Source organism: Falco peregrinus, chromosome 1 (assembly GCF_023634155.1).
Source record: "Falco peregrinus isolate bFalPer1 chromosome 1, bFalPer1.pri, whole genome shotgun sequence".
NCBI lineage: Eukaryota > Metazoa > Chordata > Aves > Falconiformes > Falconidae > Falco > Falco peregrinus.
In genome coordinates this window covers 93,455,144-93,481,589 of record NC_073721.1, presented here as the reverse complement: position 1 = coordinate 93,481,589, position 26,446 = coordinate 93,455,144, and the positions used below count along the sequence as shown (strand labels likewise).

Below are 26,446 nucleotides of genomic sequence, written 5' to 3'. Positions count from 1 at the left end.
GTGTATGCTGAAATGGGAGGAAGAATGTAAACAAAGGGCAATGATCAATTGCTATGTTATTGTAGCTCGTAGAAATGTCTTGTGGGTCACGGCAGGGACTTTTGACAGACATTGTTCTATTTAATATGTCTATGTTGATTTCAAAGTAGAGATAAACAGCACACTAGTAAACGTGTTGATGATACTAAACCCAGAAGGAATGCAAACAGGAGACAGCAGATAAATTATATCAAATGACCAGCAGATATTAGAAAGCTGGGTACAAAATCTCCCAAACAACTCACAACAACAACAACAACAACAACAACAAAAAAGAAAAAAGATATAGTGGAATGTATATGGCCTGGCCATCAATATTGCTGATAGAGTTTCAACGTATAGGGGACAGCAGATCAGACGGGAGCGAGATATGAGTTTGCATAGCGATAAAGGCTATGCACATACAGACGTGTTACGAAGCAGGGAGGCAACAGTTCACGTGTAAAGCTCTATGCTATTACATTCAGCTCTGTGCTCCATATTGCCAGCCACTGACTGACTGGAAGGAGTTGGAAGAAATCCCACAACGATTCAAAGGCTGGAAAAATCACTTTGGGGGAAAGACTGAGGCTCAAACCCAGCATCTCATTAAACATAAACTTAACTTAAAGTGCATGAGCTGCACTGCTGATTTGCAACTCCCTTTATAGCCTTGCTAGGTGGCTTTAACAAAGGAACTACATATCAAATTAAGCAGTGCGTATGTTTAAGCACTTTGTTAAGCTGGAGCAGAAGGGACTTGGTGAGACCTGTGAGGAAACATGACAAAAGTCTGTGAGCCCTTGGCCATTGAAAGGTGCATATTGGCTGCATCGAAATCAGCAGGCAGGCAGTTATTTCCAGAAGGCTGGGCTGCTGCATTCTTATGCACAGAACAAAGGCCTGCAAAGGCTTAAACCAGACAACATTATATAACTGAAAGGCAGGAAGGCAGCAGAATCAGGCCTTTTCAGTGTAATTTTTGTTAAGGTGAAAATTGGAAGGCTGTCAGGTGGTCTTTCAAGGGAGGTTCATGTTGCTGAGGGTCTTAGGATAGGTTTGAATAAAGCACTGGCAAATGCTTATAAAGCACAGCTTTATGTCTTTACATTGGAAGGCTGGGAGTTCTTCCCTGTCCCAAGAACTCCTGATCATAAGGAGTCACCACAAAAGCTCCACAACTCAAGGTGGGATGAACGGTTCCCTTCTGAGCTCTGAAATCATCTCTGTGACTGTTCGTAAGAGTTCCTGTGAGGCTGAATTCCTATCGCTGATTTTCAAACCAAGGAAAATTAATCTTTAAAGACTAGGGCTGTGAAATGCTGAACTGGGATCACAAATATGGTGGGACTCTCTCTTCTATATAACCATTTATTGTGCTTGTAACAGAATTATCTGAAGTAGAGAGCAGTTTATTCTCTGAGGCTGACATTTGGGGGAGTTAGTACTCGATTCTTTTTGAAAGTCAAGAGAAGGTGAATACCCAGCCCCTTAGACTCTTTTAATCATTGCCACAGATTCAGATTTTATTTTGAATTTTGCTCAGAAACAGTAGAAAATAACTAGAAATAAGCACTTCAGTGTTTCACCTAATAATTCTAGACTTATAATGCAATAAGTATTGCATGATTTTATAATTAGTATTAGCAAATGACTGTGTAAAAGAACATGTAATATTTAATTTTATCTTTCAGAAATTTAATAGTGAAAATAAAAGTGTTGACTTTGGCAGGGATTTAGTCTTGGGAAGTCAGCAGGCACTCTCCTGGGCTTGACTAGTCAATACCCATAAGAATTTAATAAACCCCCTGCGTAGATCATGAAAAAAGCAATAGGGAAAGACCAAGGCAATGATGACTGGGGTAGAGCTTCCCTTTACAAATCTTGATTGAACAAATACTTGAAAGTCATGTTTGTCATCACAGGATGGAAGCCAGGATATGGGGTTAAATTATTCACATGAGTGAATATCTACAGATCCTTCTCCTTTTTCTTCTTTCTCATCGCCCTTTATAGTCCAGTTTTACAGTGGAGTGCTTCATTCATTCCCTAGTGCTTTTACTCTCCCAGCAGGATGTCTCTATAAGCTAGTTCGAGTGCCTAACTCGCAACTTATTGCTCTCCTCATACAGTTACTTAGTCCTAACATTCAGCACTCAGTCCCCTTTGGATGCTGAGTTGCTACAGCAGTTGTTAAAATTTTTATGTGTAGTACAGTACAAAAGCTACCAAAAGAGGGCAACATATGAGCCAACAATAAGAAATGTATCCTGACAAGTTTATGGTTGTGTATTTGTGACACCCTCCCCCTTTTCTTTTTGATAGAGCAAGAAATTTTAGCAGAGCTGGTCAGGAAACAGAATTTCCATTCTATGGGAAATTCCAACACTTAGGGAAAAAGTGAAGGTGCTGAAGTTTTCATGGACTTAAAACTCAGAGAAAATATATTTGGCATGATGGAAGTGTTCCATAAGTGTCAAATCATTCTCACACCAGAAAGCCCAAAAGTTATAATGACATTAAAATATTCAATTTGGTAGGAAAAATGTTAAATATATGAATGCTATAAAGTTCAAAACAAAATTAAATGAAGCAAGGAACCACTTAAACACTTTCACTTTACAGAAAACGATACTTTATATATTATTGAATGTAAATATTAATTTGTCTCTATTAAAAATGTTGTCAAAATAAGTATGGTCTCAAAAAAGCAAGCTGATTAAGACCAAGCTGTGTTTCCTGAAAGAATGTATTTCGTCTGAACATTGTTTAATTACAATTTTTTTGCAGTGAAATGCCTGAGAGAATTTCAAAATACTTTTAATAATCCTGCAAAAGACTAAGGTAAGTGGGCCATGTTCCAGGACCATCCCCGATGCTGTGTTTGTGAAGCTAGACAAAGTACTATCCCAAACACCAGGCATGTAAGCTCAGGAACTGCTATACCTTGGACAACACCAAATGTGCACTCGTTGGCAAACAGTTTATTATAAACAAAGGGTTTTTTCCAAAGTATTCAATAGTACTCCAAGGAGTTAGACAGTGTTGAACACATGCCAGCATGGCAATGGATACAGTAAGCAAATATAATCTACCTCACTTAGGGTAAATATTTGGCTACAAATGTATTGAAAGCTCTTTAATTCTTTGTACACTTCTATGATGGGAACCAGAGGAAAGACAGTGGAGATGTAAAGACTGGAGTGTGAGTTTTTTTCTTCTCTTATCAGCTGCCCAGATAGGCTAGCTGCCAGTCAAATTAAAAACCTCACTGGAGGAAATGAATGAAGGCCTGTAGGTGTAGAAATCCACTGTTTATACAGCTGCACCAAGTTCTGCTAATGATCAACCAGCATCAGCCACGTCTTTATGGAGATATGCAAAATTCTGTGGCAGTGTCCCAGAGGCTGACTATGGAATTTAGGGCATCCTCAGGGCTGTTTCCACACTGCACCACCCCCCCCCCCCTTTATTTGTCTCATCTCTTTTTTCGAGACTAACTTCTGCTTTCTTCTTGCTTCTATTATAGCTTAAAATGCTAGAAAGTATCTGGGAAGGAAAGGGGGCAGATATATGACCTATCTGGAGTGCAATGAAACATTTGGAAAGTTTGGAAGTACTCACCCATCTCGAAGACAGGATATTCTGCTTGCAGGAGCAATACCTTATCTTCTCTCATTGATCCATGTCCTGATTTTGCATCTGTATTCCTGTGGATTCCAAAAGAAGGAAAGATTTATTCTTCCTAGCCAGAAACAAGTAGAGATTCCTGTCTGGAGGGTTTCTCCATTGTCTGATCTACCCCATGAACAATGACTTTACAACATTCACCTGATGAAGGGCTGCAGAATCACAGGATATTAAATAAGATGTTCAGTATAGGAATGACAGCTCTGCACACTGTCTGTGTGGCTGGATCGAGTGTATTGACTCTAATCACAATGTTTTCAGACAGCTCCTGTATTCTGGATATGCAGGAAGCTATTTATATTCATCTGCTTGGCCTTCATTTCTTGTACTGCTCATCTAATTTTGATTAATGTCTTGATACTCCCTCCCAGGCAATGATGCTACTTTTGGGAGACAAACGAGGAACAGTTACAGAATATAATGTATTTATTTTAATGGCACTGGAAAGTGTGGTTCATTATCTGGTTGTGTTTATTTGTAGGAAAAAAGGTAAATTGCACCCTTAAAAATTCTTGCCTCATGGGTATGAGCCTGCACAAGTCTGACTGCCATCTTAACATTGCCACATTACCCAGAAGTCCAGGCACTGGTGTTTATTCAGGAAAGAATTGGCCCATGCACACAGACACACTGATTCTCACAAGTGGTTCTGTGTATGCCTTTGCTCCTTGGCTTCTGCCAAATTCAAGCCTAAATTCTAGGAAGCAACAATAACACTAACAGGAGTCACGTCAGACTTGAAAGCAATTGCCTTAGTTCTGTGGACACAAACTGGACTTCTTTTTCTTCCTTAGAAATGATTTTTAAACATGCCTTGGCTTCCCTGAGCTAGCACAGTTTTACCCTGCGAGTCAGGTTACGAAGAGGGGTCTATTACTCCCTTTGCAGATGTGGTACGTGAGCCTAGTTACATCACATTTTGAGGCAGATGGATCTCTGAAGGGAACTGCAGTATCCAATCATGTGTTTTCTGCCCCTTGCTATTGATTCTTGTGGTTAGTCTGTTTCTGATTTTATTTCTCTGTGTAGTTTAAGGGCAAGTCTGTGGTTTGCCCCATGTGCCCAAGTGAGGGAGCAAGGGTGCAGAAGACTGCCTGAAAATAAATAAATCAGAAACAGATAGAGTAATTGCAAGGACAAATGCCAAGGGATGGAGAACACACAGCATCCTCATGACCAGATACGCCTGGCCTGTTGGAGGAGGGATGGATGTTTCACCATGTGACATAACTCTGTACCACATTGGAGAAGAGAGCCAGAACGTCCTCTTCCTCGCCTGGCTGAGCAAAACCCTCTCGTGCGGTTTGCCCACGCGCCATGTCCCAGCACGGGGAGGAACAGCTTCCCTGAGGTAGGGGTGGGGAGGAGCAAGGCTGGGAAACCAGAGGCTGCTCTTGCCTCTCCAGTGCCTGCCCTGGAGCCAGCAGGGCTAAGCTGACACGAGGAAGGATGTAATCTGCTCCTGGTTGTTTTATGCTCAAAGCACATTACTTCCTTCTGTGGAATAAGAGGATAGTCATGGATGTCGTTGTGACTCATAGTCTCCTGGGGCAGCACGGCTCTGTGCCATGCCTATAATCAAATGACCCAGGGGGTGAATTAGGAAGGCTTTTGATGTCATTCTCTGAGCCCTGCACCACAGGAGACAAAGACTTCTTAACGTAACGTCAGGCTATCTCTTAAACATAACCATGAAACTAACTTTGACTTGCCAGCAGCTGGTACAGGCAGTGGCCTCCCTACACCGCTCTGGCACTTAGCATAAGAAATGTCATTATGTGGGTGGATTAGGCAGAACCTGTCAAAGTTGTGTGCATGTTCTGTGGCTGTGTTTCTTTCCCTCAGCTAATAACGCTGAGGAGATGGGGAGTGGGTTGACACATTTTCTGGCATGTGTCATGTAACCCAGTGAAGTGGAGGACATGTCAGCCACAAGACTCTTCTGCTTTAGTAAGTCACAGGCAGAAGTGACATGCCACACCGGCTAGCAGCCTTAATCCTGTATGTATTCACACCGCTAGAGCCTTCATCATGGTTTCAACTTCCCCAGGGCGCTCTGACAGAGCCAGAGGTATATTTGGAGAAAAGGGTAAGGAAATGTATCCAGACATATATTGTTTAAGCTCAGGGAAGCAGCAGTAGACAGATGCATTTGCATAGCATGTTACCTACAGACCCCGAAGAGCTTTACAAGTTGACTGACATGATCTCTGTAAGAACCACTGAATTTGGCACAGATGTACAGGTGGAAATATTCAGTGGCTGTTTTGCGGTGTGCAGAAATGCTCCATACCAGTTCAGCAGATGATACAAAGAATACCCACACCTGATAGGAAGAGGGTTTTAGGACAGAAGATTCTAAAGCAAGGCAACCAGAAACTAATGAAATTTAGGACAAAGTCACTGGTTCTGGCTCCCTAAACTGGTGAGAGGACAGTTGACATGAGTACTGAGGTAAAAGAATTTCCCAGGGTCCAGCACAATCTCAAGGTAAATCATCCTCAGGGGAGCAGGGAGGAGCTGTGTATTCAGTCTCACAGAGAAGCCTGGTTTTGCACAGCTCCCTGTTTAAAATCTGTGCCGAGGAGATGTGGTTTAGTCCCTGGGCTGAGGCAATATGCCAGGTGGGTTCCTCAGAAACCACCATCAGAGTAACAGAAGATGGGACAAGCATGTCCACCCGGTATGACTGAAATGCCATCTCCTGTCACTGCCAGTATGTTGCAGCTTTGTTCAGCTGTTGGGGGAAGACACATCGTCTGGGTGTCAGCTGCATATCATAAAACACACAGGTCATAGGTCTGATGTGACTTCTAGCACGGACAGCACCCAATTCACCAGCAAGAGTTACTGTACTGCGTTTTCCTGGTTAACTCCATCCCAGCTGAAACCAGGACACTCATAATTTAAAAAAAAAAACAATAAAAATGTAGGGCCAGCAGCTTCTGCAAGTAACTACAGGTGAACAACAACTGCTACTCTGTTGGAACATCTGTAGCATCTCAGGTCAAGAAAGGCCATCCCCAGGGGCCGTGTCAAGGTTCCATGTAAAACTGAAGAGCAGTAGTTGCATAAGCATAAATATTAAGTGGTAAAAATATAGCTTGGCAGGCACAGAGGCAGCCAGTGTGGACAGAGGAACTGCACAATCGCTCCACAGGGAAGGGGGTGCCTCCTCACTTCACTTGCTAGTGTTGAGGCACAGCATGGCATTGTAGTAAGGGGGTAACAGAAACTGCCTGGTAGCTATGCCTCTTGTAGACACACATCATCTCTCCTGGTGCCGGTGCTGCCCCTGTGTCAGACACAGCTGATTAGCCAGTCAGTCAGCTGGTACCTCCTGTGTGGGGCTGAAGAGCTGGATGGGACCTTGAGGGACTGCACCAGGATGCTCTGAGGTGCCAATTCTGCCATAGGGGAGGAAAAGACAGAGGATAATGCTGAGACAGGAGTTGACTCTGGCACTTAATTTGTGCTCGCCTGCACTGCCTGACATTTGTGTGAAGCTGAGACAACCTGCATCAACACGATGGCTGACATGGAGTTTGTATTGTCCCATGATCAACGTGACCCTGCTCAGATTGCCAGATAACGTCACATCTCCAGTTGTGTAACACTGCCACGCTCTCTAGATCCTGGGCCTGCAATCATTATTGAGCTGACTGTTTGTGTACTGGGGAGGGAATTCAAACATTGTTAATCAGTGGAAATGTTAGCTACGTGTCCTTTGGTGGGAGTAAAGCAACAATTCCTTATACATGCAAATACTGGAAGTAGGAATTCATTGGAGAGAAAGAGTATGTGCCAGCAGGGATAAAGGAAGAGCTTTCATTTCTGTATGAGTACACGCCGTGCAGCGTACACAGCAGTGTTTAGGTAGATACCAGTGTTTTGTAAATGAATGATCACATAACTTACAAAAAAAAAAAAAAATCCACTGCTGGCATGATATTTTTGATTTACAGCCAAATAAAAATTAAGCTAAACCCTGCATGTTCATTTATTGCTTTTATTTCCCCCCACCTTGTTTGTTTGCCTGCTTTCTTGTATAGTAATGTGTATATTGTTTGGTTGCTTGTTTGTTTTTCTTTGAAATAATTTTGCATTTAATTTTCTGGACTCTTGCAGAGCAGAAAGACTAGTACATGTGTATGTTTATGCACCTTTGTCCATGTACAAAGACTGATGGATAGCTAATAAAATGCACATCTCTGCAATCCTTTCAGGCTTAAGATCCGCAAGCAGAAGTTGTGAGTATTCAAATAAAATAGAACTGATCCAAAATGTACATATTTAGCTTAGATAATAGCAGCCCCCAGATATGTGCTGCTTTCTGCATTTGGAAATCTGTCAGTAGAACAAAGAGCAGGATATAGTAAGTCAGGCTGTCCTAAAAGCTTTGTGTGATAGACACACTTTACGGAGTTAGTTCCATTTCTCTCACATTTCAAAAGCAGACTCAGACCCTAATTATCATGAGGACAAATGCCACAAAATCATTTTTTGTAGTCAAGGATTGCAATATGTTTTAGAAATCAGAATATATGTTGAAAGAACACAGTTTGTCCCAAGGGTTCCAGTAGAGCTGTAAAGCTTCTTCTTGTTCCTTCCATTTGAAAAACTATTCCTGAATAGTCACTGTGCATATGGATTTTTTTTTACTATGGTTTTTTTTTGCTATTTTTCAGGGAGAAAAAATGTAAATGAGCTGTAAACCTCGTGTTGTTCTGAACTCCTTCTCTCCTCTTTCACCGATGAGTTCATCAAACAAAATTCCACAAGAAACAAATGTTATTATGAGATTAGCAGAATGAACGCCAGAGTTCAGATACTAAATGTTTTTTTTAAAAAACAGTGGGCTTAATGACGTGAAGGAAGTTGTAGTTTAAACATCAAGGTCAATTATTTCGTTAAATATTATTTAAAAGTTACTTGCTTTGAAACAAAACCAGAGCTATCCATTTCCCAAAAATGCAAACAGATAATTCTGCCCCTGTTTGTCAGCTTCACTAGATAACTTCTATTTGATCTTCAAATGAAAACAGTTTCTGTTTCAGATTTATACAACAGGCTGCCTGTAAAAAGAAAAAGATCTTAAGGCTGGACTGCTGTTTACTTTCCCTTCTAATCCTGTGAGAAGATTTGCATAAGAAAAGCAAGTAGGTTGGAGTCCAGGTTTTTCTGTCTACATCGAAAGCATGAGGATCAGCCAGTCCTCCCCATTTATTCAGAAAGAAAACAATTGCTTTTGTAAGTCAGGTGAGCAGGAAATCTTTCAGTAAATTCAGCAAGATTCCTTTAAAAGTAACAGGAGCTACTTATCAAGACTAAATGGAGCTTAGTTAAATAATTATAATAATCAAACACTCAGAGTCTAAGCCCTAAACCTGCCAGTTCCAGGTATGTTTCCTTATGCTGTATACTTAGTTTTAAAACAACATCCAGAATTGGTATTTCCTGGATCCTGCAAAGCAGCCCCCTTGTATTTGCAGGTAGCTTTCTCACCGTTTCTGACAGCATCGGTCTCATTTGGGCTCTCAGCGAGCAGAGCAGTTCCTGGTGGTGATGTGAGCTCTGGGTGCCACAACCCAGCGAGTGTCCCCAGCTCCAGGTGTGACCCCTGGAGCAAACCAGTTAACTCTGCTGCAGAATGGGAATATGGACCCATACCTACAACAGTGCTGTGAAGCAGAATACTTTGTGTGCAATGTACTTGGAGGTGCCTTCAGTGTACAGAAAGGCACATTATTATTTTATAGGAAGAGGATTAGAAGGGATGTTTGGGATCATGGGGTCAAGTCCCTTGCTGTGGGTGGTAACCACCACATCTCAGAAGCTGGTTCACAAACCAGTCCAATTCCATCTTCCAGCGGCTTTCATTCCCTCCTGCCTGTGGAAGGCCTTTCTGGGTCCTTACCACTCTGGTGGGGTGAAGCAGCTTTTCTGTTTCTAGTTTAATCCCTTCCTGGACAGTTTGAACCAATTCTTTCTCTTATAATTATTTTATTTGGGAGGAGGGGAGGGAAACTGTCTCATAATTTTAAGATTCATTTGAATTTTCCTCTGAGCTCCAGACACCTGGTGGAAAGATGCCAGCAACGCTGTAGGCTGGTTTGATGTACCAATAAAAATAAAATAAAATTAAAAAAAAACCCCACCAAGTAAGAAAAGCACCATTCTTAGAAAGCCTCCAGTGTTCCAGCTAGAGCACAAACAGCTTCTTATTTGGGACTCTCCTCGGGTAAATCAACAGCCCCAGGGCGAAGGGGCCGCGGCTCTTGTGGTCTCGCGCAAACCCAGACGCACACCCCGCCCGGGGGGGGGGGCACGACACACAGGGGAGGGAGGGAGGAAAGGGGAGGGGAGAGGGAGCCACCCTCAAACCGCGGCTGAGACCTCGCCCCAGGGAGCCGACGCTCCGCAGGGGCGAACCACCGGGGACCCCCCGGGCCCGCGGCGGGACGCAGGTCCCTGCCCGCCCCGCCGGGCGCAGCACCGCGCCCCCGGGCCCCGCCGGCGGGGGCAGCGCGGAGCGGCCGGGCCGCAGCGAGGCTGGCCGGGGAGGCAGAGCCGCCTTCTGCCCCCTGGCTCGGGCTTCCCCCTGCGCAGGGGGCGGGCGCCTCCGCTGGAGCGGCGCTCCCCCGGGCTGCGGGTGGTTTTTCGTTTGTTTGGATCTGACCTTTTTCCCCTGCCGCCTCCCGCAGGCCGCCCCGTTCCGCACCGCGGCCCCCAGGGCGGGTGGGCAGCGCTGCCGCCTGCTCCCGGCCGAGCCCCGGGCACGGGGAGGAGCAGCCTACGGGCTGCGACGGTGGCGAGCAGGGGGGATTCGGGGGCACCTCGCCCTGCCCGGGGTGGGAGAGCGGGGCTGTGGGTCCGTGCTTCTCGGCGGCCTGCGCCCCCTCTGCCCGCGGGTGAGGCCGGTGCGTGTCCCCCGTGGGAGCGCGGTGCGGTAGCAGCGCTCTGCCCCCGCGCGGGCCACGGGCTGCGGCGGAGGGGCAGGGGCTGGAGCCCGGGGCCCGGTGGGCCATCGGGAAATGCCGCCTCCAGCCCCGGACCGAAGAGCTTCCAGTCCGCGGCTACACTTGGCTCGACGGGGGCGGAAAGAGCTCCCCCCACCCCCCCAAACAACGACACCCCCCAGCCCAGTAAGGCTGAAGCAACAACCACCAGACGCCCTCGAAAAGCACGGGCCGAAGCTCGGTACCCCCAAAGAAAACTGAAAACCGAAAAGGGAGCGAGCCAACAGCTTCGCCAACGAGCACCCCTGAAACAGCGGGGCGAGCCCAGCTCCCCGCCCGCCCGGGCGCAGCGCCCCCAGTCCCGGCCGCCCGCAGGGGGCCCGGCGCCGGCGGAGCCACCCCCGCCCTCCAACCCCGCCCGCCGGTTCCTAATGCCCACAGTGCAGCCAGATGCCCCGAGTGATAACGGGGCCGGGCTGGGGGTCAGCCCCCGAGCCCCGAGTGGTAACGGGGCCGGGGTGGGGGTTGGCCCCCGAGCCCGGTGACACTGAAACCACAAAACAGCTGCAGGTTAAGGTCAGGGAGCGCGCTCGCTGCGAGAAGCGCTGCCACAGCACCTGCGGGGCGCCGGGCACAGCGGCGGCAGCAGCGGGAGAGCCTCCCCCGAGCGCTCCCGGAGCGGGGAGCGGAGCCGAGGAAGAGGGGCTTTTCCCGGGAAAGGGGGGCGGCGGGGGCCGGGACACCGCGTCGCAGCGCTGTGCGCGGGCGGGCCGCCCTGGGGCGCACCTTGCGCCCCCGCGCAGCTCCGCCGGGACCTGCGCGGCTTTGCCGCGGGCCGTCGTGCCTGGCCGGCTCGCGTCCAGCGAGAGCCTTTCCGGGAACCGGCTACTAAGAGCTCAGCGGCTGGAGCGGGGCGGGGGGAGGGCGGGGGGATGAAATAAAAGGCTAAAGAAACAGTGAGATTTTGGGAGCAGGACCAACTCCTAACGTGTTACATAAAAGCCACGGGCGGTTCTTATCAGCAAGCCCGGCCTGAAGAGGAACAATCCCCAGGACCGGCTCCAAAACAACCCTGTTAAAGGAACAATTGTGAAATGCCAGCTTCCCACCAGAGCATGAACAGCAGGAGCCGGGCATGTCCTGTCTGTAACCGGGCTTCTGACAACCAACAGCGAGGAGGGGGGGACGGGAGAGACGTGGGGGGACGGGATCCTCTCTTGACAAGATTTATCAAGAAACATTTAACTGGGCTTTAATCATATTAGCAAGAGCCCAATTAGGGCTGAGAGCGAAGCGAGGCGGCCGGCGGGCTGGGGAGAGGAGGAGGAGCGAGCGATGGAGTCACTCGAGGATAAAGTCCTTTCATCAGGCTGCGCTTTCGGCGAGCCGAGGAGTGCGAATAATCAGTGCCCTTCACTGGGGGGACGGGGGAGGGAGCGGGCGGGGAATGTGTGTAAAGGATCATTAAGGCCAGGCAGAAGGGGGTTTTTGTTGTTGTTTTTAATTATTACGGCTATTAAGGTGGTGTCCCTGGGCTCTCCCGGGCGCCGTTCTCAGGGCACGGAGCAGGCAATAAGCGAAGGGGTCTGGAGGCACCTGCTGCACCGCGACGACCTGCTCCGCGTGCGCTCGCAGGGCTCTCCCTCCCGGGGCAAAGCGGGGCTCCGTCCACCCTCGCTCCCCCGTTCCCCCCCCCTCCCCCCCTGCGAGGGAGAGTTTCCTTAAAAGCCCTTTCCCGGGTCGCCTCCCCCCGATGCCGAGCGCTTCCCCGGCGGCATCTCGCCCCCCGCGCGGCGCCCCGGGGGGAGCGCGGCCCCCGCCCCGCCGCAGGCCGGCCGCCGGGCAGGGCTCGCCGGGCGCCCCGGGAGGAGCGCGGCTCCGGGGCCGCCGGGGCGGGGGCGGAGGGCACATGGGGTCTTCCCGGGGTTCGAACATTCCATGCTTTCGCGTGGGGCGACCTGCCCCGTCTTTAGGGACCCGCCCGCTCCAGCTGGCGGGGATGGGGAGGGCGGAGAGCAAAGGCACAGAGAAAAACTAAGCGTGACAGGTGGGAGCGCAGGAAGCTGCTGGCGATGAGCCCTCCCCGGGTTACGCCGCCGCGGGGACACGCCGGTGGCAGCGCGGCGGCGGCGCTGGGCACTGCGAGGAGCGGGGGCGGCCGTGACCTTGCCCGCGGCTTTCGAGACATCGCCGGCAGCTGCCAGCTGCTGCCCCGGTTTCCGCGGCCGGGAGCGGGGAGATAAGGCGGTGGTGCAGCGGCACACCTTTCGCCCCGGAGGAGCCGGATCCCTGCCCCGCGGGGCAGAGGCTGCTGTTGCTTTATTTTTTCAACAGGGCAGGGCCGAGGGGGGTGGTGGTTGCCATTCGCTCCGATGAGCACCCCCGCTGTCGGCAGCCTCCTCCGCCCTGCCCGGCGCGGAGGGGCGCTCGCCCACCCTCCCGCCTCCTCGGGGCGGAGGGCCCGGCCGCGCCGACCCTTCCCCGCGCCCCGGGCCGCCGCCGCCGCCTCCTCGGGGGGCAGCGCCTCTCCCCCCCCCGCCCCGTGCCCTTTTTGTGACCGTGCCCCCGCCGCAGCTTTCCTGTCCCACGCTTACCTTTCCGGCCTGGCCGCCGAGGGGCTCGCCCCCCCCCTCCCGCCCCCCGCCCCGTCTCCGCCAGCCCCGCCGAGGGGGTGTCGCACGCCGCCGCGCCGGCAGAGCCCCGGCTCTCGCCTTGCGCGCACTCGGCTGGCGCTGGCAGCCCCGCCGGGTTCATCCGAGGACAGCGGCAGCTCCGCGCCGCGGCTCGTCTAGCTGCCAACGCCGCGGCGAGGCTGCCGCTGCCGCGGCCGGGGGTAACTCACGGCGGCCCGCGGCAGCCGCCGGGCAGCGGATCCGCCGGGCAGCGGATCCGCCGGGCAGCGGATCCGCCGGGCAGCGGATCCGCCGGGCAGCGGATCCGCCGGGCAGCGGATCCGCCGGGCAGCGGATCCGCCGGGCAGCGGATCCGCCGGGCAGCGGATCCGCCGGGCAGCGGATCCGCCGGGCAAGCGGGGAGCGGGCACGTCGCGGCCGTTCCTCGCCCCCTTCCCCGGGCACGGAGCCCCCCCCCCCCCCCCCCCCCCCCCTTTGCCCCGGCCCCTCTGCTTCTGCCAAGTGGAATAAACGCCCGGTTTACCGGCAAATATTCACCCTTCCGACACCGAACGGGAGGCCGCCCCCCCCCCCCCCCCCTTGCCGGGCCGGCACCCCCGTCGGAGGCGGGCCGGGGTCCGGCCCCGCGGCCGCCAGCGCTCCCGGCGGCACCCGCCCCCAACGTAAGTGACCGTCGGGTGCGGGGGGGGGGGGGCGTCCCTTGTGTCCCTGCCCCGGGCGCCAGGCACCCAGGGCGACACCCGCGGGCCGGGGCCCTCCTCCCGCCGTGGTCCCCGGGAGCCCGCCCCGCGGCGTGCCGCCGGCGTTCGCTCGGGCGAGGCGAGGGCGGCCGGGAGCCAGCGGAGCGGCGGGGAGGGGGCGGGAAAGGCGGGCAAGCACCGGGAAAGGCGGGCAAGCACAGGGAAAGGGCCCCGCCGGCAGAGCGCCGGGAGCACCGGTGTGCCGCAACGGCGCATCTGCGGGGGTCCTGCCGCATGTGGCTGCCGTGGGGTCCCGGTGGCATGTCCCAGCAAGGCCGAGTGGCAGTTGCCTCCCTGGCGAGCGTGCAGCCGGGCTCGGCGGGCCCAGGTGGGGCCTTTTCCGACCCTCCGCGCCATGCAGCTCTGCGCCAGCAGCACTTGGAGAGCCACATTTCGTGCGTGGTGTCCAGGGTGTGACAGGGATTTTAGACGTGAGGCTGTGGCGACACTCATCTTCCAGTCCACCCTATCGGCTGGATGCGCCCTTTTGAAAGCAGTGGCTCCCCAGACTTAAGAGATTTAATATTAAGAGTTTACTCCCTAAAGTAAGAGATTGTTAAAAGCTGCTTTATCAAGAAACGCCAGCTGCGAAGGGAGTGGGAATGAGCGCTCCGTTCTCTGGGTACACGCTCCGGTTTTGGATGTAGGAAGAAGGCATGACTGGGCCCGTGCTTGGGAACGCTTCAAAGCTACTTGTCATAAATGTGCTAAAATGATAAACTGTGGACTTATGGATGGGGATTATGTTGTCAGTGCTTCAACCTTAAGTTAATTTTTAAGTCCAGATTTCAGTCCTTTGAGAAAAAAAGAGTAGTAGTAGGAAGAGGCTATTATAATAGAAATGCTGACATTGCTAACTGTGGCAGTGTGAACTCACTACTATAATAAGACCTCAGCTAGCAGCCTAATTCCAAAGAGGTGATGTTATCTAGCAATAATGTAATCAGTTTGTTGGCTGTAACATAGGAAGCTGGGAATTGGTCTGTTTTATTGCTATTTTTGGCAAAAAAAAAATAAAATGTATAAGATGCCACGATCAAGGCAGGAGAGCTACCTTTGCTATTTAAAATAATAAAGCAGAGGTCCTCGTGGACATTTTTCACTTCAATGCAGTTTTACAGAAGTATATTTAAAAAGGGATGGCTAGTGAGAATGCGAGCTTTCAAGCTAGGGATTGGAGGATGGAAAGGCCCAAGGGCAGAACATTGTTAAAAGTTTTCAGAGAAGTCCCGAAAGCACAATGTTCACTTTACAAAATAGAAGTTTTCTCCTGGGTATCACTGAATGAGTTTGCATTAATTTGCAGCTGCATATTTAAAAGAAAAAGAAGGAAAGAAAAGAAATGAAAGAGACAAATGCCCTGTTAGTAATTTAGAATTATGCCGCAACCATTAAGAAAATTGCATCAGATATATGAAAAATTGAAACTGACCGCTTAAGCCTTTGAGTTCATACATTCAGTATTCTGCAGCCCTCGCTTCCTTCTTTTGAGAATTATTTTTAAGGAGTAAACATTCTGACAAGTTTCTAGGCAGCTTGCTCTCAAATTAGAAATAACAGCATAAGTGAATTAACTTGTAAGGCCTATGTATTAGTGAAACGTTATCGGTGAAATCTTCCATAGGTTAGTCAGTGATGTTACTTGAGGTCAGAATTTCACCCTCTATGAAGGTAGAAAGTCACAAGAATAGAGACAGACCATATTATCCCTCTAGTTCAGTTTTAGGTTTTACTGTTGCACTTGATAGTGTTCTGTGTGTTTAACCTGATTCAAAATTCACTAGATCAGTGGGACTCTTTGGGTTGGGGTTGTGAATTCTTTGAAGGATCAAGTCTTAAGTTTCTTCATGTTGCTAGGAAGCCCAGCAGTATCAAGACCAAGATCTGTGAAAGTATGTGAAGACAATTAAAACAAAGTAATGAGTATAGCCAAATCATAACTGTCCCTTTTCATGGAGCACCTTGCAAATAACAGAACTGTACAAGAATACTTGGGTGTGTCTGAGTCAACCCGTTCTGGAAATCCTATGATATGCAGCTGCAGAAGCTACACAAATTCTTGAAAAATTGTCAACAAAACCTGAAAGGACCCTAAGGGGTTTTATTCAAATTTGTTGAATCTTGAAAATCATGTTTCCTGAGTTGCGTATGAGCTGTGTTCTGCTTATGAATATATCATGTTGTCCAGTAACTCTTGAAAAGTAGGCTAACACTACTACAGCGACTACCTTGTTCATCTATCTTCTTAAGGCAACATGAACCCTCTTTTTAGATTTGGCATTTAACAAAGTGTTATTGTAAGTGTTACAACCGTTTGTGAATGTGTGTACTCTGGGCTGTGGAAAATCAGGGGCTGGCATTTGCTGTCAGGCTTACATCCAAAAACCTACGAGTTAATTTGCGCTATATGACCACTGGCACTACAGTGTGATGAATTGGAAAAGGTACTTTGTGAAACGTGTATGGTTCCAGAGCTGCTCTTAAACACTTGCTGGAAGCTAGAAAACAGATGTGATATAACAATAGTTGTTTTGTTTTGATTGTGGAGGATAATACCAGCCTGCGATTACTGATTGGATGTGAAACAAAGCTTTATGGCTATATGGACTGGATGTAGCATGGCAGCAGTCATACAGGATGCTAGTGGAAGCACTGCGTATTAGTTCTGTAAAAAGATTCAAACAGCAATTAATCACTGTAGAGGAATGAAGCTGGGTTAATTAGCATTGATAACATACAGCTGTGGGCTGGCTTCAGTGGCGGTGGGTTGGCTGATGTGGATAAGGTGCAGCTGTGGCTGGTTCCTGCTAAGTAGTTAAATAGCTCTAAGAAGCAGGGTCGACTAGCCTGAAGAGTATGAAGAGTCAGCGTGGACAGTAGATGAACTGTAGAAACCTTGTGGGGTATTGGTGGCTGTGTTGGGGCAAGGTGTGACAACTACTTATTGAAGTTACCCTGGTATGGGATGGTAAAAGCCTTGTTGCAGCTGGCTAGTTTTGCTAGTGCTGTGACAAATCACTTTCTCACAAATACAAGAATGAGAGGGTGCTGAAAAATTAATTGAGGAAATGAATGTATAGATACAGAGTATAGTAGTCTGGATGCCTGCTGCCACACTGGAAATCCCCAGACCACTAAAAGACAAAAATTGTAAGGACTTACATTGTTTGGAGCAATCCCTAACCTGATGTTTTCACTTTTTTTTTTTCATAAGTGCTCGCTTGTTGTCAGCACAGAAGAGGTTGCATTAGCCCAGTATAGACATTTTTGCTTCCTTAGTGCATGGTGCTTGAAGTCCTACCTCCTCTATCATCAGTCATGGTTACTTGGCTTTTTAATTTTGATACAAAATTTCGAGAGTTGGAGTATGATAGCACAGTGGTATGTCATTGTGCATATAGGAGGAGCAAAAGAAGCAAGTGAAAGAGGAAAAGGGGAAGGAGAGGGTGTTTGGAGAGCAGAGAAGGAAGATAGGAAATGTGAGGCTCTGCAACAGAGTGACTGGTGATGGCATGGGACAGGAAGAGACTGGACCATTGACCATGCAGAAAGCAGTGTTCAGAGATTGTGGTTTGATTAAATGGCCCCTTATTTAACATGCCCTGCATTTCTCTGCGGGAAAGCAACTTTCAATCTATGTGCAACAGTGAAAGATTGAAGAAGTAGAGAGAGAACGAAAAAGCAAGAGGCAATCTCTTAATTTGTTTCTTTCCTTTTCCTAAAGCCTGCCTAGCCCACATGTTGGGTCGGGTACATTTAGAGGGAATCTTGGATGAAACTAAGCTGGAGCTAGAACAAAGTTGGAAAGAAATTTGATTAAGTTTAAGGATGATAAAAAATATCTGACCTCCCTCCTCCCCCTCAGAGGGTATTTAATGCCCAGCAAAATCATCTACCCGTAGGCAAGTGCCTGACAAGAACATGGTATGTGTATCTACTCTGAAATCAGAGTTCAGGGTATATATGTGTAACTGCAACTCATACGTTGTCTTTTGGATAATTTGTTGACCTAAACTTACACATTTTGTCATCTTTTTCTACTTTTTTTTCCACTTATTTTTTCTGTGCTTTTGGGACAGAAAATCCCTCATGCAGTGTGGTCCAGGTTATACTGGATGTCTCATGCAGGGCAGTATCTTATTCCGTGCATGACTTACTCATGTTGCAAAAGCAGGGTGAGTAATGGGTGCTGGAATTTAGCTCTATATTGCATTTTGCATCTGGGGTTTCTGTAATAGGTTCATGAAGTTCACAGACGACCGCCAGTAATTTTTCTATTTTTCTACCTCCCATTCTGCTCTTTTCCATTTCTCCAGAGATTTTCTGCAGTCCTGGAGGACTTTGCAACTCTGCAAAATGATACAGAATTATATCAGAATGCTCCAAGCACTGTATAAACAGATAGACTGTATTTGTGATGCAAAGAGGGGTTTGGCTGGGCATGATCCCTTGTGGTTCTGGAACTGTGGGTCAGCATTGCACCTTTATCAGCGGCTGCAGGTCTTAGGGATGCGCCGTGTGTGTGTAGAGGAGAAGCAGTGCTGGACCACTCACATTGCAAGTGAGGTGCTTTAGATGGTACCCTGCAACATCACCCTTGGATCCACCATGAGGAAAACTGCTTACTATGTACCAGTGGTGCATTGAAGTACATGCCGGAGGACTCCAAGTACAAGGGTAAATCTGAAGTTAAAAAGCAGCTCTCTAATGCACTAAATCACTGATGTAGCACTCATTGTGAGAAATATGTCCAGGTACACCTTGTGGGAGTACACACAGGTCAGACGAAGAGGGTCTCAGAAAGAGATGCAAAACAAACAAAGTGTCCAGAATCACAAACATCTCATTACCTGATCCAGGAACAGAACAGAGGGGTTGTCTGTAGCTGCACTTTGTTCAAACTTCAGTTGGGCTTGTGTCGTAACTTACTGGTCCACACAGTTTGTCAGACCGTGGGCTATGGGTTTTCTTACTGATGATTCTGCAGCCTCCCCGGGCTCCTGGGGTGAGCTAGTGTACGAAGGTGAGTTTGTTCAGGGGTCTCTATTTAGTGCAAAGAGGTGGTGACAGAAGTTGCTGTATGAGTAAAGCTTGGGGGATGCTGCGCAAGGAGGTCTCCCCTGCTCTGTTCCAGTTCAAAGTCAAGCTGTCTAGATGAAACTGGGGAAAACTGTTCATACAGCTAGTGTTTGGTCTGAAAAGAAGAGAGGGAGACGCAAGGAGGACAGTAAATATCTGAATCTGTACACAGGAGCAGTAAGTCTGTTGGGTCAAGCCCCGAGTTCAGACCCAGAGGGTGCATGCAGTATAGCTGTGCAGAGTCCACTCTTGTGTCCTGCTAACCAGATCACAGTCACTTGTGAAAAAGCGTCTGATGCTTTCCAGGATAAGTTGGCCATTTAGTTTGTCTTTCTAAATCACAACAAAGTCAATAGAGTCAATAAAGCTCAAACAATGCTCTTCTAGAAATTCTCTCTGTCTTAAAATTGCCTTATTCCTATGTGTCTAAGTCTGTGTTTGGATGTGAATTGTAGGACCTTGGGGATATATGTAGAGTTCAGTTAAATTTTGACACGGGAGCAACTGCATTATTTTCCTATTCATTTTCCTAATCTGTAACCAAGCTTTTGTGCAAGACTCTTGGCACTGAAAGTCTGTTTGAAATTGAGTTGTGGAAGTGCAAGAGTTCATAACCCTTCTCTTGCAGCCGCTGTGAGTGCCACCTGAATGCTGAGTGCCTGCCTTAGGGAGTGGTGAGGTCCTCCTGTAGCCACTTGGGCCTAGCAGAGAGCAGCACTGTTACCAACTACACGACAAAGCACACAGAGAGTGCGTAGCACATCCTTCTCTCACCTTTGCCAGGAACAATTAATGAGACGCTTTATTATCCAAACCCTTTCCGAGGCTGAGCTTCAAACTCTTTAACCTGAGAATGGATTCAGCAGCATGCATTTCTTAGTGCCTTGTAGCTCACTAGGTTCCACTTTTGACAGCAATAGAAGAGTTTTCTATTGCAAGCCTTTACTTTCTTGTTTATTTAATATTCATGAACCACTGCTGCTGGCTTAATATGTTAACAGTTAAAGAATGGTCTGGTAACTACTTTTTTTCATGTATGGATTATAAAATGTAGTATCTTACAATATATTGTCTCGTCACTTTATGTGAAGATTTCATTAATGTGTTTTTCCTAAATAACAAACAGCTCCTGCAGAGCTTGTTAGCCATGTGAGGACCATGTGGTGTAAGCAGTTATAAATACACCAGTAAAAAACATTCCAGAGAATTATAAATCACTATAATGTTCAGCTCCAGTGGGTTGATGAATAGTATCTTTATTAACTTATTAACCACTTATCAAAATGATTTGTCTTGTACTTAGACTTAATTTTATGTTCACTGTAAATTTTATATAAAGCCTGACTTTGTTTTCTTTTGCCAGATGTATTTATTTCTGAGGCAAAACTCAGTCTCTTTGGCAAAAAGGAGGAAAATCAAAGAGGCATGATAATCAGCCTAAACTCATCCAAAGCACTTTAAAAATAGCCAGCCCACCTACTGCACTGGGAGATTATATAGTGCAGTGTACAGAAGCGCAGTGTGGAGTAGCTAAGGAATCGTGCAATATGTAAGCTTTTCAAAATGCACTTGAGGCAGCGGCTTTCTACCCAGTTTGTTCCTGCTGGGGCATCTGCCTCTCAGACCCCCACTCCCTTTCAGCTTGGTGCCCAGGATGTTTAATTCTGCTTTCCATGAGAAATGGCCCTGCACGGATTTTTGTTTCCAAATCAGTGGCTTATAGTGGAGAGAGCTGTGGCAGAAGGCGGTCGAAAAGAGCGAGACGGCGTTGTTGTTCAGCGACTGGTGTGGTGGGCGGTGGTGCACCAGCGTTGTCACTTGGGCTGTTACACAGATGGCCTGTGTAAACTTGAGTAAGATTCTAGCAGATAGGTCTGCAAAGGGATGTAGGCACACAGGTGCCCTGTGTGGGCCTTGCTAGGCTCCACAAAACCATGCCCAGCTGTCATCTCACTTTACAAGTGTCTCGGCTCTGCCAGGGAGAGCGTTACAGCCTGCAGGTTTTGTGTGTGGGGAGGGGGGTGTGTCTCGGTTAAGACCTTTCCTGGCCAGTCTTCTCAGCAGGGCCCTATGCAAAACTGTTGGACTGTTCAGGCCTCTGCTCCTACAGGAATACTGTTCCTTGGTGGATCCTATGGTTATCATGGTGACATGTAAATACCTGATGTATGCATACACCAGTTGAATTGGTCTAATTTACAAAAAGCATTTTTATCTTTTTTCCTGCTCTTCCCTACATCAAGCTTGCTCTCTCTCATTATAAATCCCTGCCTGTCTGTTCCTCTAGCCAGCTTTTATCAGTGTTTTACCTTTAATTGGTACGCATAGTTGGCCAGTTTATCTAATTTCCCAATAAACAATCTATCAGTGAAAGAGCTTTTGGCGTGTGGACAGCATACATTGCAAAAGGTGCCGTAGGAGAAAGAGTAGTATGTATGTGTGTTACTACACTACGGCTTAGGTCAGGTGGTCACATCACTCTGTTTGAGGGGAATTTTGCACCAAAATAAACTATGGAGTTGAGCAAAAGGGGATTTTCCCATGATAGACCAAACAGAATGTACTGTGCAAGCAAATGAGGAAATCCAGCCTCATGGTTTCCAGCATCACTGATTTTGGAAGGGTTAAGTACCTGCCAGTAACTGCATCTTGTTAATGTAATGTATATTGGCATTTCCTTTGCATATCTCTATTATGGAATTTGATGAAACAGCTTTTGTTTGTTCACACTTGTCTCTCTTAAAATTTGTATATCATCAGTAAATGTTATTTTTTCTGCAACAGCTTGCACTTTCTTCTCTAGGCAGACAGAAGCCAAGTCATCCTATTGCTTTAGATTATAAATTTCAGCTTGATTAAAAAAGTAAATATGTAGATTTTTACTGCTCCCGACAACAAGGATTGTCACCAGTTGACATGCTGAGGTTTGTTCTACAGGAGTGGAGGGGTTTGCGTGGACCTACAACATGGTATGAGGCCCTTAATACAAGTTTGATTGGGTTTTGTGGAGGTAGGAACAAGCAATTGATAGTGTGAGTCCAAGTGAACACATGGACTGGCCTTCATTTTTTCCGAAGGGTAGGAAGTTCTCTACTACTTTACAATGCATCGAAGACTTTTGATGCCCTTTGGCAGAAAATACGTTCACAGGGCAGGAGTTGGCTAGGCTGTGCACTTCAGATTATTTTAAGCATTTTATTTAGCTGAGAGCTGGAGTTCCCTAAATGGTTGGTGGGATTTGAAAAGACCTCAATGTGCACAGGGAGAGAGGAACCTGCTGTAGCTCTTTTGGGTCCGGAGCTGCCAAACATATAAATATAGATAAGCACGTCCCACTGACTGCAGGGAAAATTCAAATCAAGCTCTTTCTGAAGTTTTTTCAGAGTTGAGATTTTAAACAGTTTCTGTGTTAGGCTACAGTGTAGAAAAGAGTATGTGCTCATATAGTGAGCTTCCTCAAGTCAATACAGAAAATCAGATTTATTTGGTTAATATTATAACTTGGAAGTATAGTCAAGATTTTTGTAGAAAGGGTATACAAGAAAGCTGCTAAATTTAGAGAAAAGGTAATAATTATTCCTGTTGTGATACAGGGAAATAGCCATTGCCTGTTTTTCTACCGGCATTTGCTTCCTACTAACCAAATCATGTTTAGGAGTGACCTGTTGTATTTTTTTCGGCATGCCTTTTAAAGGTGGCGGAGAGAAAGCCTTGCAGGGAGGCTCTTATGCAATTATTGCTGTATATCTTCCTGCTTGTAAGCCCTAATTCCACTCTGATTTTTTTGTGTTTTTGTTTAAATCCTTGAAAAGATGTCATTCTCTCACTGAATGTGTTTTTCCTCCTAAACACAAGCTGTAAATACATACACAGATAATATTATGTGATTCTTTGAGTCAGCTGCTTGCAGTTCTTGTGTTCTATCCTAGGCAACTTTAGAAAATTATTATCAAACCTCATAAGCTGAGACATAAAAGCTCCTTGTCTCGTCTTTGCCATGGAAATTGCAAATTTTAACATGTAAGTGTATATGTAAAAAAATATCCCAGAGGTAACAGGCAAGTCGAATTTTGCAGGGTTGTTACAGACAGAGTGACATCTGTTTTTTATTGCAGTTAATGATTCCTAATACTATGTGCCATTTTGTGTTATGTAACCATTTATTATTAATCTGCATCTCCTATTACAAATCAGTTTTCAATGCTTTTCCCAGTCATATCCTGAGATAGTATGGCGGTATATTTATGCCTACTAAAATAAAACTAAAGGTTTCCTTCCATATTAAGGATTTTTGAAGTACTTGGAGATGGATTCTGTGTTCTCCGTGAAGTAACCATTGTCCTAATCATTACCAGGAATTGAACCTGGAACTACCAGAGCTAGAGGATAGCTTGACAATTTGAGCTCAAAAAGGCTAAATCTTCTGGCTAACAGTTGTAGGAGAGTCATGCCTTTTGTGGCTCTGGCAGACGTTACTAGTTGGAGAGGGAATTATGCTTGTGCAACTCAAAATTGTCAGTGAAATCCAGGGGAATTTGGGAGGTTGCAGGGAATGCAAAATTGGGCTCTTCCAGGAGCTTCCCAGTAAGCATGAAAGTGTTAGTGTGTGTGTGTGTGTGATGGGTAGTGAGAAAGCCTAACATCTGACATCGTTCTGGCTAAGTGCATCCTTCAGTTTTCCATTAGTGGTGGTGGAGTCTATCAGTGAATCCTTTCAGGAGTAACCAGCTGGCATTTCCTAAGCCCTTGTCTGTGTATCATGTAAAGCTCAGTGTTACCACTCTAAAGAAAGACCTTGAAAAGTTAAATGCCATTGGAATTCAGTAATGTAGGCCACAGTGTAAACTGTGGTTAAGTTGAGCTGAGGCCTGCTTTAGAGAAAGAACCTGTAGTTGATTAAGCCCTGCCTGTAGCTAGATAAAAATGAGTTTGAAGTAGATTAATATAAAAACAGTTAAAAGCTTCCTCGTTGTTGTCAGTTTTCAAAATGAAACTTGTCAAGAGTTTGGCAGAAAGAGCTCAAAGGAAGATCTGATTCTAAACTGAGAAAAACAAACCCAAAGGAGCAAACAGCAGTATGGACCTTCTCATGTTTGGTTGATTTAAGTGAATTTTCTCAGTGAAGGCTGTGACTTTATGGCCTTCATTTTTACTTGCCAAGCCATTTTTCTCCAGACTACAATCCTTCATGAGTTGTGTCTGATAGCTTTGTCTAGCACAGAAATTTCTTCTGTACTGCTTGGCCTATCTCCTCATGGCCTTCATGAATCTTCTCTGACATTTACTGTGTGTAATTATTATAAGAACATAAACCAAGGGCAAAACTCAAAAGACAGTCTTGGATTCAGCAAGAAACTGTCTGAGAGAGAATTGAAATGGAGACAGCGCAGCCTAACAGCTAGGGTCATGTCAGAGTTTTTGCTGGAATCCACTTCCATCTGTAACGTTGGATGGCATGTGACCTCTTTTTGCCACGCAAACAGTTTGGCCTACTGCTGGCACCACCACAGTTTGGTGGCAAGGTGGTGCAACTTTCTGTTGTTGACTTGGACTTAAATTCTGTAGTCCCAATGATGAATCAAAAGTGGGACTCGTAGACCATGTCCAGCTAATGCTACCAAAGTGTTTATCAAAGCACAATATTGACTTTACATAGTGTTACACTGGAAAGTCATTTTAGGACATGTTTGAGCTTTGACACCCTTTCTTAATATTTTTTTTTCCCATATCCTTTTGTATATACAGCTAGGTCATGTTAGTGACCACAGACATGAGTCTCCATTCCATTGCACTGGTTTTAAGCCAGAGTAATGCCACTGGTTTTCACAGTATAAAAGACTGATGAAATGTGGTGCAAAATTGATCCCATACATATTCCAATCTCTGAGCGACTTAATATTTAGTGCTAAAACATTTTAAACCTTTAAAAAATAACACTTCTATCAGTCATGTTACAGATTTAAAGTTTGCTGTCTCACGACTTGGCAAAACTTAAGCACATGCTGGGAAGCGGGTATGTCCTTAATCATGGCAAATCATGGGATATTTGATCCTTCAGTTTGACAGTCCTGTAGGAGCGTCAGCTAGTGCTCATGTATATTTACCTTAGTGTTGGAACAGCTTTTCCTCCAGTCTCTATTTTAGGGTAAAAGAATAGAAAAATTTCCATAGATGTAGGCTAATTTTTCCTTTTAAACGGTGGCAGTTTGAAAACTACATCAGACTGGCAATGTTATGGACTAAGAGATAAGTTAATGGAGACCTTGAGAAGGTAAACAAGGCAGAAGTTAGATGCAGGATGCTTCATGGTTCTGTAGGTTGTTCTGTGGCTACAGAAATAAAACCTGTCGTTGTTTCAACAACATACATATTGTAGATATGTATGCTTCTATTACATGCACAGTCCCTCTAACTACTAACAAACCTACTGCTCTGTTTGCAATATGAGAGCAGCACTGTGGCATCTTTAATCTGAAGCTAATGAGCCTGTTCCTGTTAAAATTAATTGCAAAGCTCCAGTTGACAGCAATAGGAGCAATCTCATTATTCTCAATGATTATAAGCTAATACTCCTGACAGCTGACTTGGGAAACTGAGACAGCCTGTAGTCTCAAGGGACAGATCATTGAGGACCTTCAGGTGTGTAAAAGGGGTATAGGGGTCTGTTGTATTTGAGACTTTGTTAAACCACAGATTTCCTGCATGACTTTTGGACTAGTTAATATGACTCCCTTCTGAATCTGTAAACTGGGCACAGCAGCACATCCTTACGTTAAAAGGAGTGATGTGCTCAGATAGTGATCTGTGGCCCATTTTGTGGTTGGAAGAGATTTCTCAAAAGGTTCAGGCATAAGCTTGGTCTGAAACAGTTGGGTAAGTAGCACTAGAAGGTAATTAATTATTAGTTAATTAGTTCAGTTAATTAGTAACTGGTAGAGTAACAGCTGCTGCTCCTGCTTGTTGTATAAGACTTGTAACTGATACACTTTAATGGTGTTGCAGTAGAGCAGCAAAGCAATAGTACTGCAAGTCAATTATTGCCTCTTTCAATGAGGCACTATGTGTCAGGTCCCTTCTAACTCAAGATATTCTGTGATTCTCTAGGTGAAATGGGGTAAGTATGTATACAATTAGGCTGTGGCATATTTAAGGCAATGAAACTTGGTTTATCCTGTAACAAAAATGATTATGTTAAACCACGTTGTCTTGCGCTGCTTAAGGGCTGAGGGTGTACAAAGACTGCTTGGTTCAGTGGATGTGTAACTTGTTAAGCCTTGGTAATTTGATCTGAGCTTATAAAGGCTTAGATAAGAAATTGTGGTTGTTC

General features: G+C 46.7%; 2 long non-coding RNA genes across 5 annotated transcripts in view; one reads left to right on the top strand and one right to left on the bottom strand.

Annotated features, from left to right (window-relative positions):
- The window catches only part of LOC114013729 (uncharacterized), a 50,008-nt gene extending 40,578 nt beyond the window's left edge, over positions 1 to 9,430 (bottom strand). Inside the window, exons 1-2 of the long non-coding RNA XR_003556875.2 lie at positions 9,214 to 9,430; positions 3,643 to 3,728 (exon numbers count right to left, since the gene is read on the bottom strand). This is a non-coding gene — a long non-coding RNA (uncharacterized LOC114013729). The remainder of the gene's footprint in view (positions 1 to 3,642; positions 3,729 to 9,213) is intronic.
- A 4,347-nt stretch (positions 9,431 to 13,777) lies between these two features.
- LOC114013734 (uncharacterized) overlaps positions 13,778 to 26,446 on the top strand; it is a 166,663-nt gene continuing 153,994 nt past the window's right edge. For 2 of the 4 annotated variants that reach the window (XR_008745277.1, XR_008745269.1), the window contains exon 1: positions 13,778 to 13,962. This is a non-coding gene — a long non-coding RNA (uncharacterized LOC114013734). The remainder of the gene's footprint in view (positions 13,963 to 26,446) is intronic. The other 2 variants (XR_008745278.1, XR_008745268.1) reach the window with 2 other exon arrangements.